This window comes from Papio anubis, chromosome 7 (assembly GCF_008728515.1).
Source record: "Papio anubis isolate 15944 chromosome 7, Panubis1.0, whole genome shotgun sequence".
Lineage (NCBI taxonomy): Eukaryota > Metazoa > Chordata > Mammalia > Primates > Cercopithecidae > Papio > Papio anubis.
In genome coordinates, this window is record NC_044982.1 from 121,187,291 (window position 1) to 121,203,782 (window position 16,492).

The following is a 16,492-nucleotide window of genomic DNA, read 5'->3' on the forward strand; positions in this document are numbered from 1 at the left end:
CACCCCCATGATCCAATCACACCTCCTACCAGGCCCCACCTCCAACATTGGGGATTGTAATTTGACATGAGATTTAGGTGGGGACACAGACTCCAACTGTATCAAGCACCTTTATTTAATCAAGCTCTCCTTGCTAGAAATGATTTCCAATCCTCACATTTAGACAGGAGAGAGAGGGAACTGGGGAAATAAAAATAAAGATAAATACCCATATGGGTATCAAGACTCAAAATTATGTTAGTGCAGCATTAAATACCACTTGGGCCTTTTAACTGATTCATTATTTTTCAATCGTAGAATTATATGTATATCCTGCTTAAAAAATTGAATATTGATAAAACTAAAGTTTTTTTGGAGCCCCTAACCTTGGTTTCCTCCCCACCTCCCCAAAGGAGACCATTATTATTAGTTAGGTGTGGAAATTTCTCTGTCCTTTCTTATGCATTTACATTTTTTTTTCCATAGAAAATGAATTCTCCTTTATATTTTGACAGTTGATCTTCTGGGCTGTGCCTGAGGGTTGCCGTTCATTCATGTTACTTTTTAAGACAGACCACATGTATATAAGTGGATGTAAATAAAATAACTTACGAAATCTAAAAGGGGAAAGGTTTCACATGAAATATATCTTTATGGAAGCTCCGCAGCCTCCTAGAAAATAGAGAGCACATGTCAGCCCTGGTATCTCCCAGCTACTTTCTCTTTTCTGAATACTGAACCTTCAGGGGCTGCCAGGGCAGTTGACACACACTCTGTGCCAGAAGGGTGGATCTGTGAGGAGGAAAGGGCCTTGCATTGGAGATCACCCCCAAGTCCCATTCTACAGATGGGTAGATCAAAGCCCAGAGAGGAGGCAATGAACTTCCAAGGTCACACAGCTGGGTAGAGGCTGAGCTGGGGTAGAAACCAGGCGCCTTCCTGATTCCCGGTCCTGTACTCATTCTACATTCACATGCCCAGTTCCTGCTTTCATTTTGGGAACTTGCCCACGGACCAACCTCTGTGCAGTCACCAAGGGGTGCTCATTTAACATTTAGTCCCATTAGGTACACACAAGGCACACATTGCAGTGATGTGGGAAAACTGTGAAATTGAAGGACACTGTATAGATGTGTTCATTCTCTCCTTTATCAGAAGGTTTAGAGTGTGCCTTTTCTATGCCAGGAGCTGAGGTAGGTAACATGCGGATACAGAGCTGCGTCAGATCAGGTCCTGCCCTCTAGGAGTTTACAACTAATTGAGGACACAAGACAAGTACAGCAACAGCCACAATGCCAAGTCTAAAGTGCGAAGTCCCATTGGAGAGGTGGAGCGTGCAGAAAGAGACAGCTTTGTATCTAAGAGTGGGGGATCACAGAAGCTTCCTGGAGGAGGTGGCAACTGAGCAGTCCTTGAAGGATGATTAGGTTAGATGAGAGGTAATAAGATAAGGGAATTCCAGGCACAGCAGTGTGCTGAGCAAGAAAAGCAAGGAGGGTTTCAGAGAAAAGGTGGAGCTCAGGTTGGTAGATAAGGTGAGAATGCTTGTAAAGGTGCTGGAGCCAGGCTTAGCCCCCTTGTATTGCAATCATGAGGCACGTGTCTTCTTGCCTTACTAGAGCATATGCCCCAGAGGAAAAGACAGCTGGCTTTATAGCTCTAAATCTTCTTGATGCCTGGAAACATCATGCATATATTATATTATCATGGATTGTTTATAATTTCATTATGTTATAATTATATATTATATGAGAATGTACACATTAGATGTATATCTATATATAATATATTATATATGCATATAGAATATAAGGGAGAGAGATGGGAGGAAGAAAAAAGGGGAGTAGGTAAACAAGCAGGCAAAGAAATTACCTCCTCCTGTCACCCACTCTTTATCCTTCCCTGGGGATATTGTGTTTTCTAATTCTAGGAGTCTAAATAAATTGTCAATTCAATCTTGTGCTGTAGTGTGGATATGTCACAAGTGATTTGACTGCATGTTCTAGTATGATAATCACCATGTATTACTTCTTAGAAGTTACAAACAGCTTTGCTGTTTCCACCCCTGAGAGAAATATGTGACTGTCACAAATCCCCTCAGGAACCAGGAGCAGACACTTACAAAATCCAGTACTTTAAGAGAAAAAGAAAATCACCCTCCGTAGGGATAAAGCAAATGTCAATTAAAACAACCTGAAATATAATTTCCCTTTTCCTCCTCAAATTAGCAAAACTTTTAAATGAAATCAATGAGAATATGCATAACACAATTGAGTTATTCCAATTCACATGAATCAAGTACGTATTAAGGATCTTTTTTTTTTTTTTTGGAGACAGAGTCTCCCTCTGTCACCCAGGCTTGAATGCAGTGGTGTGATGACAGCTCACTGCAGCCTCAACCTCCTGGGCTCAACCAGTCCTTCTACCTCAGTCTCCTGAGTAGCTGGGACCACAAGCACACACCATCAAACCTGGCTAGTTTTTGTATTTTTTGTGGAGATGAGGTGTCATCATGTTGCCCAGGACTGTCTCGAATTCCTAGGCTCAAGAAATCCTCCCCACTTGGCCTCCCAATGTGTTAGGATTACAGGTGTGAGCCACCACACCTGACCCAAGAATCTTACTATGTTCATACCCCTAGACGGTAGTAACATTTCTATGGATTTATTCAAAGGAAGAAAATCTGGAATGTAGACAAAGGATTAAATATGAGTGTTCATTTCAGGATTACTTGTCATACAGACAAATGAGAAATATCAAAAATGGCAAAACGAAGGTCATGATTAAGCCGTTTATAATGTACCCAGCCAGTGGACTCTTAGGCAGGCCTTACAATGGATGTTTATGGAAGAGTTTTTAATGACATAAAAATATGTACATGTGTTTGTATGTGTTTTGGTTTGTTTATCCCTGAATATTTTAATGTGTTTTTCCTAAAAATAGAGACTTTTTAAACCTAAAAGTAATCAAAATCAGGAAATTAATGATGCTATGACACCATTACTTAATGCATAGACATACACTCACTATTGTCCTAATAATATCTTTTACAGCAAAGGGAAAAATTTTTCTTCTAATCCAGGATAAAATAGGCGCAGTGAACCACCCCAAAAGGAGGAGCAATACTAAGATGTCCCATATCCAGAGGTGATGGAAGAAAGTTGGAACAAAAGATACTCCAGGGAAATTGACAAGGGAATTAATTGGGGACCTGTAGCAGGAGCAGCCAGGCCTATCAACCTTGCATTTCTCCACCTACCCTGCAGGTAAGAGTTTAAGGGGCAAGGACTTGGATTAATAAGAAGGGGTCATGTTTTGAGCGGCTGTCAAAATCTGGGAGGAATGACAAACATCCAAGCCTAAAAGACCAGCTGCTGAGCTTCCCACCTAGCAGCAGGTCCTGCTTATCAACATTGTACGGAGCACAAGATCAGCAGCTGTTTTGCTCTTCTCTATACACAGAGAGCTCAACCAAAGGCAGCTGTCAGCCTAACAAGACACTGCAACTTCAAAAATGCACACAGTCAAGGATCACCAAATGCATGAGGAGTGAAATACTATAAAAAAGAGATCACAGATCCAACAGACAGACAAATGCACACCTGAAGAAAGAGAGTTAATAAGGAAAACCAGAACTAGACAAAAATAAATGTGATTGGCTGGGCACGGTGGCTCACGCCTGTAATCCCAGCACTTTGGGAGGCCAAGACAGGCGGATCACGGGGTCAGGAGATCAAGACCATCCTGGCTAACACTGTGAAACCCCATCTCTACTAAAAATACAAAAAATTAGTCAGGCGCGGCGGGCGCCTATAGTCCCAGCTACATGGGAAGCTGAGGCAGAAGAATGGCGTGAACCTTGGAGGCAGAGCTTGCAGTGAGCGGAGGTCGTGCCACTACACTCCGGCCTGGGTGACAGAGCGAGACTCCATCTCAAAACAACAACAACAACAACAACAAATAAATGTGATTATAAATACTCAGAGAGATAAGAAAGAGTATTTTATTCATGATACAGGCATAGCTGATTGTAAACAAGAAACAGAAATTTTGTAATAAAAGATACAATTATTGAAATAAAAAATACATGGGCTAGTAGCAGAATGAACACTGTTAAAGGGTGAATCAGGGAACCGGAAGATGAGGTATGGGAATTCTTTCAGAATGCAACACAAAGTAAGAGAGATTGATTTTAAAAAGAAACAAAAGGTAAAGATATAGGGAATAGATTCAATATTCATCTAATTAGAATTCTAGAATTACAGGCCAGAGATAACAGGGAGAAAGTATCATTTAAAGAAATAATAACTAGAGATTTCCCAGTATTTTTTAAAAAGTAGGTTCTCAGATTGAAAGGGCTTACTAGGTACCAATAAAATAAATTTTTAACCCACATCTGGACTCATCATAGTGAAACTGCACAACATCAAAGATAAAGAAAAAATTCTAAACGCTCAGAGAAAAAAATTAGATATACTCACTAGAAAAGAGTGATATCAGACATTTTTAGCAACACAAATTCAATACCTTCAAAATGCTAAAGGGATATTTCAGTTTATTATTTTATAGCCAAATTATATTTAAATGTGAGGATGAAATAGAGGTATTTTCAAACATAAAAATATTCAGAAAATTTACTCACTCCTTCCCTTCCGGATCCTTTTTGGGAGAAAAGACAAGCAATTAGATGTTGTACTCTAATTTTTTTTTAACTCTAGTTAAAAAAAAAACAAAAACAAAAACAAAGATTAATTTCTTTTTTTGAGGCAAGGTCTCTCTCTGTTGCCCAGACTAGAGTATAGTGGCACAAACATGGCTCACTGCAACCTTGAACTCCTGGGCTCAAGTGATTCTGGGTGTAGCTGGGAGCCTCTCAAGTAGCTGGGACCACAGGTGTGCACCACCATGCCCAGCTATTTTTTATTTTTTGTTGAGACAGGGTCTCACCATGTTGTCCATGCTGGTCTTGAACTCCCTGACTCAAGCAATCCTCCTGCCTTGGCCTCCCAAAGTGCTGGGATTATAGGCATTAGCCACCACACCCAGCTGTGAATTTCTTAAAATGATTGAATAAATCTTATTTTTATCTAAATAACTCCCTGAAAAGTTATAACAACCTGGAAATAAATTTGAGGTTAGCATACTGAGTGAGCATAGGAACATTCCACAAAAAGTGGAAGTAATGAAATAAAGCTTCCTGTTAATACTTTTGCCTTGTTTGGGGGATGGTAAAAAATAATTATGGGAGGCCATTGTTTTGAACAAAGCTCCTGCCCTAGGCCCCAACAGACCAGGCTAAAAACCAAAATGGAGTCACCCATGCTAAAGTTCCACCTCACCAAACAGAAAGTAAGTTGTTTTCTGACCTTCTGAGAAATCAGGATGAAACCGACCCAACAGTCCCATAGATTTTTTTTTTTTTTGATAAACATAGAAATGGACACTTCTTGTCTTAAAGCTTGAAACTTACATTTGTTTTATCTGAGTTCCTTCCTCAGGAAAAAAACCCCTGGCTTCTCAAAAAGTATCAGATAAACGAAACTCAAGAGATCATAGTATTCAGACAATGAGATGACAGGCCCCTCACTCATCATGATTGTGTTCTTAACCCAAGTTCCTGTTTTCCCACCTGTAGTTACATTTCTTCCCTGCTATATAAACCCCTAATTTTAGTCAATCAGGGAGATGGATTTGAGACTGATCTCCTTTCTCCTCAGCTGAAGCACTCAATTAAATTCTTCTTTCTTGGAAACACTTGTTGCCTCAGTGATTGGCTTTCTGTGCTGTGAGCAGCAGGACCTAGACCAAACCCCTGGTGTTTTGGTAACAAGAGGAGAGAGATAACAGCCAATTCCTCAAATAGGCCAATTATAATCAGCATGATAATGAAGTTCCCTCTGCTTTAATCCCTACCAAAAAAGTAACCTGATGTTAACCAATCAGTTATCTTTCCATTATTCTTTCTCTCTGTCCCTGCCTTACAGAAAAAGTAACTTTGAAATTACCAGTCCGCTTTTCATTCTTTGTTTCTGCTTTCTTCAGCTTTTCTCTGGCTATAAAAACCAACCTCTTCTGCTCAGCTCATCGGAATACATATTCTATTTTGTGGAATAAAGTGTTGCCCGATTCTAGAAATGAGAATAAAGCCAATTAAGATGTTTAAACTAAATTTGTTGTAATTTTGTCTTTTGACAGTGAAGACATAGATACCAATTAGTTCTTTAAAATATACTTGCATATGTGCATTAAAAATGAATGTTAATAAGCACATGAAAAGAATTCAACATTAGTCATTAGGGAAATGCAAATAAAAACCACAATGAGACACCTCATCACACCCACCAGGCTTGCTATAATAAAAAAGACAATAATAAGTTTTGGCAAGGATGTGGAAAAATTGGAACCCTCATACATTGCTGATGGAATTGTAAAATAGTACAGCCACTTTGGAAAACTATTTGGCAGTTCCTCAAAATGTTAAACATAGAGTTACTATATAATCCAGCAATTCTACTCCTGGTACATACCCAAGAAAAGTGAAAACATATGTTCACACAAAAATCTGCATACAAATGTTCATAGCAGCACTATTCATAATAGCTAAAAATTAGAAACAACTAAAATGTCCATCGACTGATAGATGGATACACAAAATGTGGTATACTCATACAATGGAATATTATTCAACAATAAAAAGGAATGAGGTACTGATACATGCTATAACAAGTAAACCCTGGGAACATTATAAGCAAAAGAAGTCAAACACAACAGACCACATATTGTATGATCTTATTTATTTACTTATTTCAGAGACGGTGTCTCACCATGTTGCCGAGGCTAGAGTGCAGTGTCTATTTACAGGCATGATCATCACACTCTACAGCATGGAAATTCTGGGGCTCCAAGGATCTGCCTGCCTCAGCTGGGACAATCAGTGCACACTACCATGCCCAGCTCTGTATGATTCCATTTATATGAAATGTCCAGAAGGGGCAAATCCATAAAGACAGAAAATACATTAATGATTGCCAGGTCCTGGAGGGAGGGGAAAATGAGGAGTGACTGCTAATGGCTGCAGGGGTGATGAAAACATCCTGAAATTAGAGAGTGGTAATGGTTGGACAACTCTGTAAACATATGAAAAATGCCCTATACTTAATTTTAAAATTTTATTTATTTTTTTTGAGACATGGTTTCACTCTGTCATCCAGGCTGAAGTGCAGCGGCTCGATTGAGGCTCGTTGCAACCTCTGCCTTATGGGCTCAAGCAATCCTCCCACTTCAGACTCCCAAGTAGCTGGGACTACAGGTGCACACCAGCACACTTGGCTAATTTTTTTGTATTTTTGGTAGAGACGGGGTTTCTCCATGTTGCTGGGTCTCAAACTCCTGGGCTCATGTGATCTGCGGGTCTCAGCCTCCTAAAGTGCTGGGATTACAGGCATGAGCCATTGTGCCTGGCCATCATTAGATACTTTAAAAGGGTGAATTTTATGGTATGTGAATTATATTTTACTTATTTTTCTTTCTTTCTTTCTTTTTTTTTTTTTTTGAGATGGAGTCTCACTCAGTTGCCCAGGCTGGAGTGCAGTGGCATGATCTCAACTCACAGCAACCTCCACCTCCCAGGTTCAAGCGATTCTCCTGCCTCAGCCTCCTGAGTAGCTGGGATTACAGGCATGCGCCACCACACCTGGCTAATTTTTGTATTTTTAGTAGAGACGGGGTTTCACCATGTTGGTCAGGCTGGTCTCGAACTCCTGACCTTGTGATCCCCCTGCCTTGGCCTCCCAAAGTGCTGGGATTACAGGTGTGAGCCACCACGCCCAGTCCAACCTGTTGCTTTTTTTAAAAAAAGAATGTTAGAATAGAATATTATTCAGTAAAAAAATGAAGAACTGGCACATGCTACAACATGAATGAAATTTGAAGACTTTATGCTAAGTGAAATAAGCCAGTCACAAAAGACTACATATTGTATGATTCCATCTATATGTGGTACTTAGTCAATTCATAGAGACAAAAAGTAAAATGGCAATTGGGAGGGGCTGGAGGGGGAGAATGGGGAATTAGCATTCAATGGGTACAGAGTTTCAGATGGGGAAGATGAAAACATTCTGGAAATGATGGTAGTAATGGTTGTGCAACAATGCTTATGTATTTAATGCCACTAAACTGCACACTTCAAAACGGTTGAGATCATCGGTCATTGGCACCATCCTGCAATCTAAGGCTCTGGTTCAGTGCTCTTCGAGGACACTGAGCCCCACTAGGCAGGAATCCTGGCCTTGCAGTGTTCTGGACAGGCATAGAGGAGAGCCATGTTCAGACACCCCATGCTCCACATTCTGAGGACCCAGGTCCATGAGGTGCAGGCTGCAGCGCTGGTGAGAGCCGGAACTTTCAGCCACCCAGAGAGGCGGTAGTCCAGGCTAACACCGCAGTGCCTGGCTCCTCTTAGCAACTAAGGCAGTGCCTTGGCCTGGGGAAGGTAGCACTGGGGATTTGTGGCCAGGTAGGCGGTGCAGCTTCTCATTGCTGGGGCTTTACTGGGAGCTTGGGAGGGTGAGGCTACCCAGCAGCCATAATGGTGCACATTAATGTCCTGGCTGATACTCTCAAGAGAATCAACAATGCTGAGAAGAGGGGCAAATGCCAGGTTCACATTAGGCCATGCTCCAAAGTCATCATCCAGTTTCTAACTGTGATGATGAAGCATGGCTACATTGGTGATTTGAAACCATTAATGATCACAGAGCTGAGAAAATAGTGAACCTCACAGGCAGGTTAAACAAGTGTGGAGTGATCAGCCCCAGATTTGATGTGTGTTGGTCCATTTCACATTGCTATAAAGAAATACTTAAGGCTGGGTAATGTATAAAGAAAAGAGATGTATTTTGGCTCACAGTTCTGCAAGCCATACAGGAAGCACGGCACTGGCATCTGCTTCTGGTGAAGGCCTCAGGAAGCTTCCACTCATGGCGCAAGGTGAAGGGGAAGCAGGAACATCACATGGCAAGAATGGAAGCAAGGGATGGAGGGAGAGGGCCGCACTCCTTTAAACAACCTGATCTCGGTGAACTCTCAGAGCGAGAACTCACTCATTATGGCAAGGAGGGCACCAAGCCATTCTTAAGTCATCTGCCCCCGTGACTCAAACACCTCCCACTGGGCCTTACCTTCAACATTGGGGATCACATTTCAACATGAGATTTGGAGGGGACACGCATCCAAACCATATCAATGTCCAACTCAAAGATCTAGAAAAATGGCAGAATAACTTGCTTTCATCCCACCAGTTTCAATTCATTGTACTAACAATCTCAGCTGGTATCATGGACCATAAAAAAAGCGAGACAAAAAACACATAGGAGGGAAAATCCTGGGATTCTTTTTCTAGGGGTGTAATACATACCTACAAATAAAATGTCTCAATGGACTCTGGTGCTTCCAAAACATGAATAAATAAAATGGTTAAAACCTGGCAAATATCAGCAAAAATAATTTTCATACTGATAAAAGGAATGCTTTTCCAAAAAATTATAACACGAGTTCACATATCTAACAACATAGCTTTGAAATATACAGCAAGATTTTATGGATTACTAAAAGTAATTTATAATTTGTATACATCTGGAATCATATAGCTCTGTGTGTGTGTGTGTGTGTGTGTGTATTTTTTTTTTTTTTTTTTTTTTTGAGATGGAGTCTCGCTCTGTCACCCAGGCTGGAGTGCAGTGGTGCAACCTCGGCTCACTGCAACCTCCACCTCCCAGGTTCAAGTGATTATCCTGCCTCAGCCTCCCAAGTGGCTGGAATTACAGGCACACACCACCACACCCGAATAATTTTTGTATTTTTAGTAGAGATAGGGTTCCACCATGTTGGCCAGGCTGGTCTTGAACTCCTGACCTGAGGTAATCCACCCACCTTGGCCACCCAAAGTGCTGGGATTACAGGTGTGAGCCACGGTGCCCAGCCTTTTTTTTTTTTTTTTTTTTTTTTTTTTTTCCGGCAGGCTCTTGCTCTGTCACCCAGGCTGGAGTACAGTGGCATGACCATAGCTCACTATAACCTTGAACTCCTGGGCTCAAGGGGTCCTCCTGCCTTAGCCTCCTGAGTAGATGGGACTACAAGCACAGACTACTGCACCTGGCTAATTTTTTTTAGTTTTTGTAAAGATGGGTCTCACTTTGTTACCCAGTCTGGTCTCAAACTCCTAGGTTCAAGTGATCCTCTCATCTCTGCCTCCCAAAGTGCTGAGATTACAGGCATGAGCCGCTGTGTCCAGCCTAGACCTATATTTATATCAAGAGACTCACACACATTCATCAGACACTGACAAAACAAGAAGACAAAAAAAGTATAAAGTATAGAGTATCGTATTAGTTTAAGTCACACTAGCAACTGTAACAAATAAACTCTTAACTATCAGTAGCTGAACACTTAGACAATCGAAGTTAATTTATTTTTCATGTTAAGTTCAGTGTTTGGTTGTGGGGCATGGAGGAAGGGTCTCTGCGAGGAATTCAAGCTGATAGATACTCTGCCACCTTCAATATGTAGTTTCCAAGGTCACTCTGAGTGTTGAGATCTTGGCATTCATAGTGACAGACAGAAAGGAGAATCACATGTGAGCTGTGCCTGGAAGTGACACACATAATTTCTGCTCATGCTCCATTGGCCAAAACTCAGTACAAGACCACATCTAATTGCAAAAAAGTCCAGGAAATGTAGCCTAATTGTGTGCCCAGGAGGAAGGGGAACAAGTTTGTTCATCAATTAGCTAGTCTTTAACACAGCAATGATCAGACAACCTGTGAATGTAATTGATATATGTAGAACTTTGAATAGAAAATGTACATTCTTCACAAATACAAATGGAACATTTATAAAATTTGACTAAGTATTGACTAAGTATTCAACTGCACAGTAAGTTCCAAAAAAATTTTTTAAGTAATATAGCTGGGCATAGTCCCAGCTACTTAGGAGGAGGAGGTGGGATGATTGCTTGAGCCCAGGAGTTTGAGTCCAGCCTGAGCAACATAGCAAGACTCCATCTCTAAAAATAAGTAAGTAAGTAAAGTAAAATAATACAAAACATTTAATGATAAAATTTTATGTCAACAACAACAGGAAGATGGCTAGAAACTTGTATACATCGAGAAGTTTTAAAACACAGGTCTAAATAATTAATGGGTTGATGAAAAAACTACGATAAAATTAGAATTAACTGAAGTACTACTTTAAGGTGACATTAAAGTAGTCTTCAGAGAAATATATAAACTTACCTGTACTTATTATAAAGCAGGGAAGACTAATGTTGAATAAACTTAGCTTTTGCATTGGTTCCTTAGGGCTGCCATAACAAATTACCACACACTGTGTGGCTTAACACAATAGACATTTATTGTCTAATAGTTTTGGAGGCTAGAACTGAAATCAAAGTGTTGGCAACACCATGTTCTCACTGAAGGAGGTGGCTTCCTAGACCTCTTTGTCTTCTGGTGATTGCCAGCAATCTTTGGCTTACAGATACATCACTCCAATCTCTGCTTCAGTCGTCACATGGCATTCTCCCTGTGTGTCTGTCTCAGGGTTCAAATTTCTCTTTTCTTATAAGGACACCAGTCATATTGGATTTAGGGCCCACCTTAATCCAGTATGATATCATCTTAATTTGATTACCTCTGCAAAAATCCTATTTCCAAATAAGGCCTTGTTTATAGATTCTGGGTAGACATCAATTTTAGCGGGACACTATTCAACCCAGTATAGCTTTCAACAAAAACAAACCGGGGGGAAATGCAAAATATAGGTAAAGAAAGTAGAATAAAGAAAAATAGTAGACGGAAGTACAAAACGATAAAACAGACAAGAAAAAAAGATTTGAAAAGATAAATAGACAAATGTTTTCAAGCCTGATCAAGTGAAACAAAAGGGAGTGCAAATTAACCTTATCTAGATTGCAAAATGATCAAACTACTGATTCAGAAGAGATTTTAAAGTTATGAGACTACTAAACAATATTATGCACAGATTCTAGGAAATGGCTGGCTTGTCAGGAACTATATTTTTCAGACCCTTTGCATATACATGGGGCTACATAACTATTCTAGAAAACTGAGTGGAAGTTATTCCCAGGTCAAGGTGGTTAAAGATCTGGTGTTCCCCACATTCGCTTCTTCTTCTGCAGCAAATTTGGAGGTGATACATTGAATGTGGTATCATTACAAGATGGAATGATTCTGGATTCCCAAGTCACCCTTGAAGGACAGTTGTTTGATGTGCAGCATTTGCATTAGACGTTATGCAAGTTGGAGCCATTGTGTGTTTGGCCATTGACGTATTGGAGTTTTCTGTTACAGTATTGAGCCTACTAACAAGGTACATCATTAGATGTAGTCTCATTAATGTCAAGAGCAAGATTAGAATACCCACTATTCCCCTTCTTGAACATACCGAATTTCAGTACGATTATCTCCAAAATAGAGATATAAATATTAGAAGGGAAGAAGACAAAGCAAAGCATTAATTATATACAGATGAGATTTGGTTGTCTTATCTAGAAGACCTAAAAGAACTAATGAACAAACTGTTAGAATTAATAGTACCAATGTACCAAAATTAATTGCCTTTCTACATACAAGTATAAGCAATAAGAAAATGTAATTGGAAACAAACAATAGTAACAAAGACTATAAAGTCTTTAGGAAAAATTTTAGTAAAAGATAAATAAGATCGGCCAGGCGCGGTGGCTCACGCCTGTAATCCCAGCACTTTGGTAGGCCGGGGCGGGCGGATCACGAGGTCCGGAGTTCAAGACCAGCCTGACCAACATGATGAAACCCCATCTCTACTAAAAATACAAAAATTAGCCAGGCATGGTGGTGTGCGCCTGTAATCCCAGCTACTCAGGAGGCTGAGGCAGGAGGATTGCTTGAACCTGGGAGATGGAGGTTGCAGTGAGCCGAGATCAGGCCTCTGTACTCCAGCCTGGGCGACAGAACAAGACCCTGTCTCAAAAAAAAAAAAAAAAAAAGAGAGAGAGATAAATAAGATCTCTATGAAGGTGATTTTAAACTTGACTAAAACACATTTTAAAAGACCCAATAAATCAACATGTCAAATTCTTGGATAGAAAGACACTATAGTCTAGATACATTTCTCAAAATCTAGGTATGAATTCAATGCAATAACAATCAAATTACTAAAAAGACTTTTCACAGACCTTCATAAATGAATTCATATGGAAGAATAAATGTACAGGAAGGACCAAGGCAATGAAACAGAAAAAGTGGGTAACTTGCCCATCAGCTGTTAAGATACATTATAAATCAATAGTAATCAAAACAGTGTAGTATTTGCATAAAAATAGAAAAGGAGATAAATGGATAAACGGAAAAGAGTAAGGGGTCAGGAAATAGATCTGTGTTTATATGGGGATTTGGTATACGATAGGGTTGGTATTCGAAATCAGTGGAAAATAGACTATCCAATAATTGGTATCAAAGCAATTAACTATCCATATGCAAAGCAACAAAATTAGATTCCTATCACGTACATACACCGAAATAAATCCAGATGGAGTCAATGTTTTAATGTTTAAAAAAAAGATAAGTAAATAGATACTTATAATTATTAGCAAAAAACGTAGATCTTTTTGAACAAAAAACAAAAATCTATAAAGGAAAATATATACATTTTGCTATATTAAATATTTAAAATTCTGCATGTCAAAAGACATTGCAAACAAGATTAAAAGATAATCAGCAGAGTGAGGAAAATGTTTGTGATAGATATAGAAAAAAAATAGTGGCCTAAATATACAAAGCAACTCTATAAACTAATTTTTTAAATAGCCAGTAAACAATATGCTTAGTCATACTAATAATCAGGAAAATCATAGAAAAATAAATTTTTTTCGCTCAGTAGATTCTAAAATATATATATATATTTTAAAGTGAAGTTCTATAATCAAGCAAAGCAGTGTTATAAGCTAATAAGGATGCTCATTATACACAGTAGCTTTAGAGGGCAATTTGGCAGTGTGGATTAAAAGTAAGTAAATGCATATCCAGCAATTCTACTTTCATGCATCTACCACCAGAGAAACATTATTAGCCCCTCTGCAGAGGAATTTGCAAAGGTTATTCATTGTAGAATTTATCACAGTAGCAAAAAATTGGAACCAATGTATATGCTCATCAAGAACAAAATGGGTAGATATAAAGTGGCTTATACATAAGATGGACTAATATAGGTGTCAAATGAGCAAAAAAGAAAAAAGCAAATTGCAGAGAAAACATTATACCATTGTGTAAAACACATATACAATATAATACATATACACATTTATTATTACACTATACATTTCCTGTGGTTTTACATAAATGAAATGGCTATAAATAAATGATGAGTGTAAATAAGTGGGAAAAAAATTAAATGCTCTGGAAGATTAATACATCAAAGAATCCAGGGCTGTGGGTGGTGATCAGACAGGTCTTTAGCTTTAATATTCTAAGTTAAATATTAATCATGAAATAATTAAATGAAATTATTAAAAATTACAACATAAAATACAATTTATGCTGTACAAGGAGAAAAAAATTGTAGAAAAAAGACTGAAAGGAAATGTACAGCAAAGTATAACAATGGTTGCCTCTGGGTGATGTTTATGGGTGAGTTTTCTTTCTGCTGTTTTTTCCTTTCATTTTCTGTACTTTACACATTTTCTGAAATGGCCATGTGTTACTTTATAATTAGCTATGAAAATTGAAAAAGAAAAATAAAGAACGTTTAAAAAACCCACTGTCAAATTCCGTCTTTAAAGAGCAGTGTGCTTACTTCCCTTCCCCCAAAGAGGCCCTGACATTTAGAAACAATATAAAACACTCTGAAGCACCATTTAATCCTATTACTCTTCTGGACCTCTTACAAACCGGGGGATGATCCCTTTGACTCTTTAAAATAAATCTCCCAAGGTCACGGGTTCGTCAGTAACAGAGGGGGATGAAACTCCCAGGCCGGTGCTCCTCCCCTGCGCCATCTGGCACCTCAGAATTTCAGCAAAGATTTATTGCTTAAGCTAGCCAAAAAGCCAAATGCTCAGATTCGTCTTCTAAGAGAATATTACTCCGCTTAGGACCACTCTACTAACTTGCCATTGCCTCCTTTCTGGGTCTCAGTTTCCTCGTCTGTAAAATAAGGGGATTGTGTTGTCTCAGCAGGTCTGGAAATTCCAGGTTCCTAAAACATCTTGCGTGCCTGTTCTCTTCCCAGCTACTTCAAGGGATCCACTTCTTCATGCTTGCTCTATGGTGATCACTGGGAGACCGTTTCCAATCCTAGTTCTGCAGCGAATTTACGTCCTGGGTGTCCCTGGGCAATGCAGTGCCTGTCTGGGGACCTCAGTTTTCCCATCTCTACAAGGAGGGTTTGGGCCCAGACCAGAGCTTTTCCACAATGTGGGAAGGTGGAGTGGGGTGACTAGCTCCCTACAGGTCTGTTTTGCAAACTGAGGTTCTGGGTAAGGTTTATTTGAAACAAGAATCTTTAGCTACAAACCTACAAACCTGCTTGAAAACCACTGGGCAAAGAGACTTCGCAAGCTCTTTTCCAGGACTGACATTCTGTTTCACTATGGAAAGCAGAACACTAGGTACTAAGGTAAAATAATGAAGATGACTCCCTTGGCTTGGGGCTTCGTCCTCCTCCCTCATGGGGGCTGAGCTGTTCGGTATTAAGATCTGAAGTGCTCGGATCAGCTCAGTCCCCACTTCTCCCTCGCGCTCCCCTGTCACCTAGGCAACCGGGCGGGGCCTGGGCTCGCGGTTCCTCCCTCCCCTTTCTCCCCACTCCAACGCCAGGCTGCATTCCCACCCTCTGCCTCCGCCTCTGCCCACAGCTTCTCTGCGTCTGGAGTCGCGAGTTCCACCAGTAGGGCTGCGTTTTGTGAACATGGAAACCAGATTTCAAGCGGGGGGGGGGGGGGGAGGCGGGGGCCAACGCCCGAAAATGATCCTGCTTTGCATGCTAGATTTGCCTGGCTTCGGAGGCCTGAGACGGGCTTGTTGGTGCTCAGGGGGCCAGTAACAGGCAGGGTGCTCTAATACCAGAGCATCCTAGAATACCCGGGCAAACAGCCGTGAGAGGGGGACTGCTGCAAGCACCTATCTGAGTGGTTCTCTGCTCCACGCAGGGAGTCAGGAGCAAAGGGCCCCGGGGTATAATTTCCCACGGAGTTATCTCTGTGACCTTGTGGCCAGGGCTGGGGGCCGGGGTCCAGGGTCCAGGTGGGAGTCCACGCTGGGCTCATGATAATGGGCACATGGGGGCAAATGAATGGGAAGAGAGGGAAGAGATAAGGGAATTGGAAGGGGTGGACAGGGGCTTTGTAGAGGCACCTGGCTGAAATTTGTACCTACAAATTACACTGAAAAAATGGGGTTCAATTTAAGGAGTGAGTTGGAGCTCTGAAGGGAAAAAGTGCTAAGCCTGCCCCAAGCTCAGT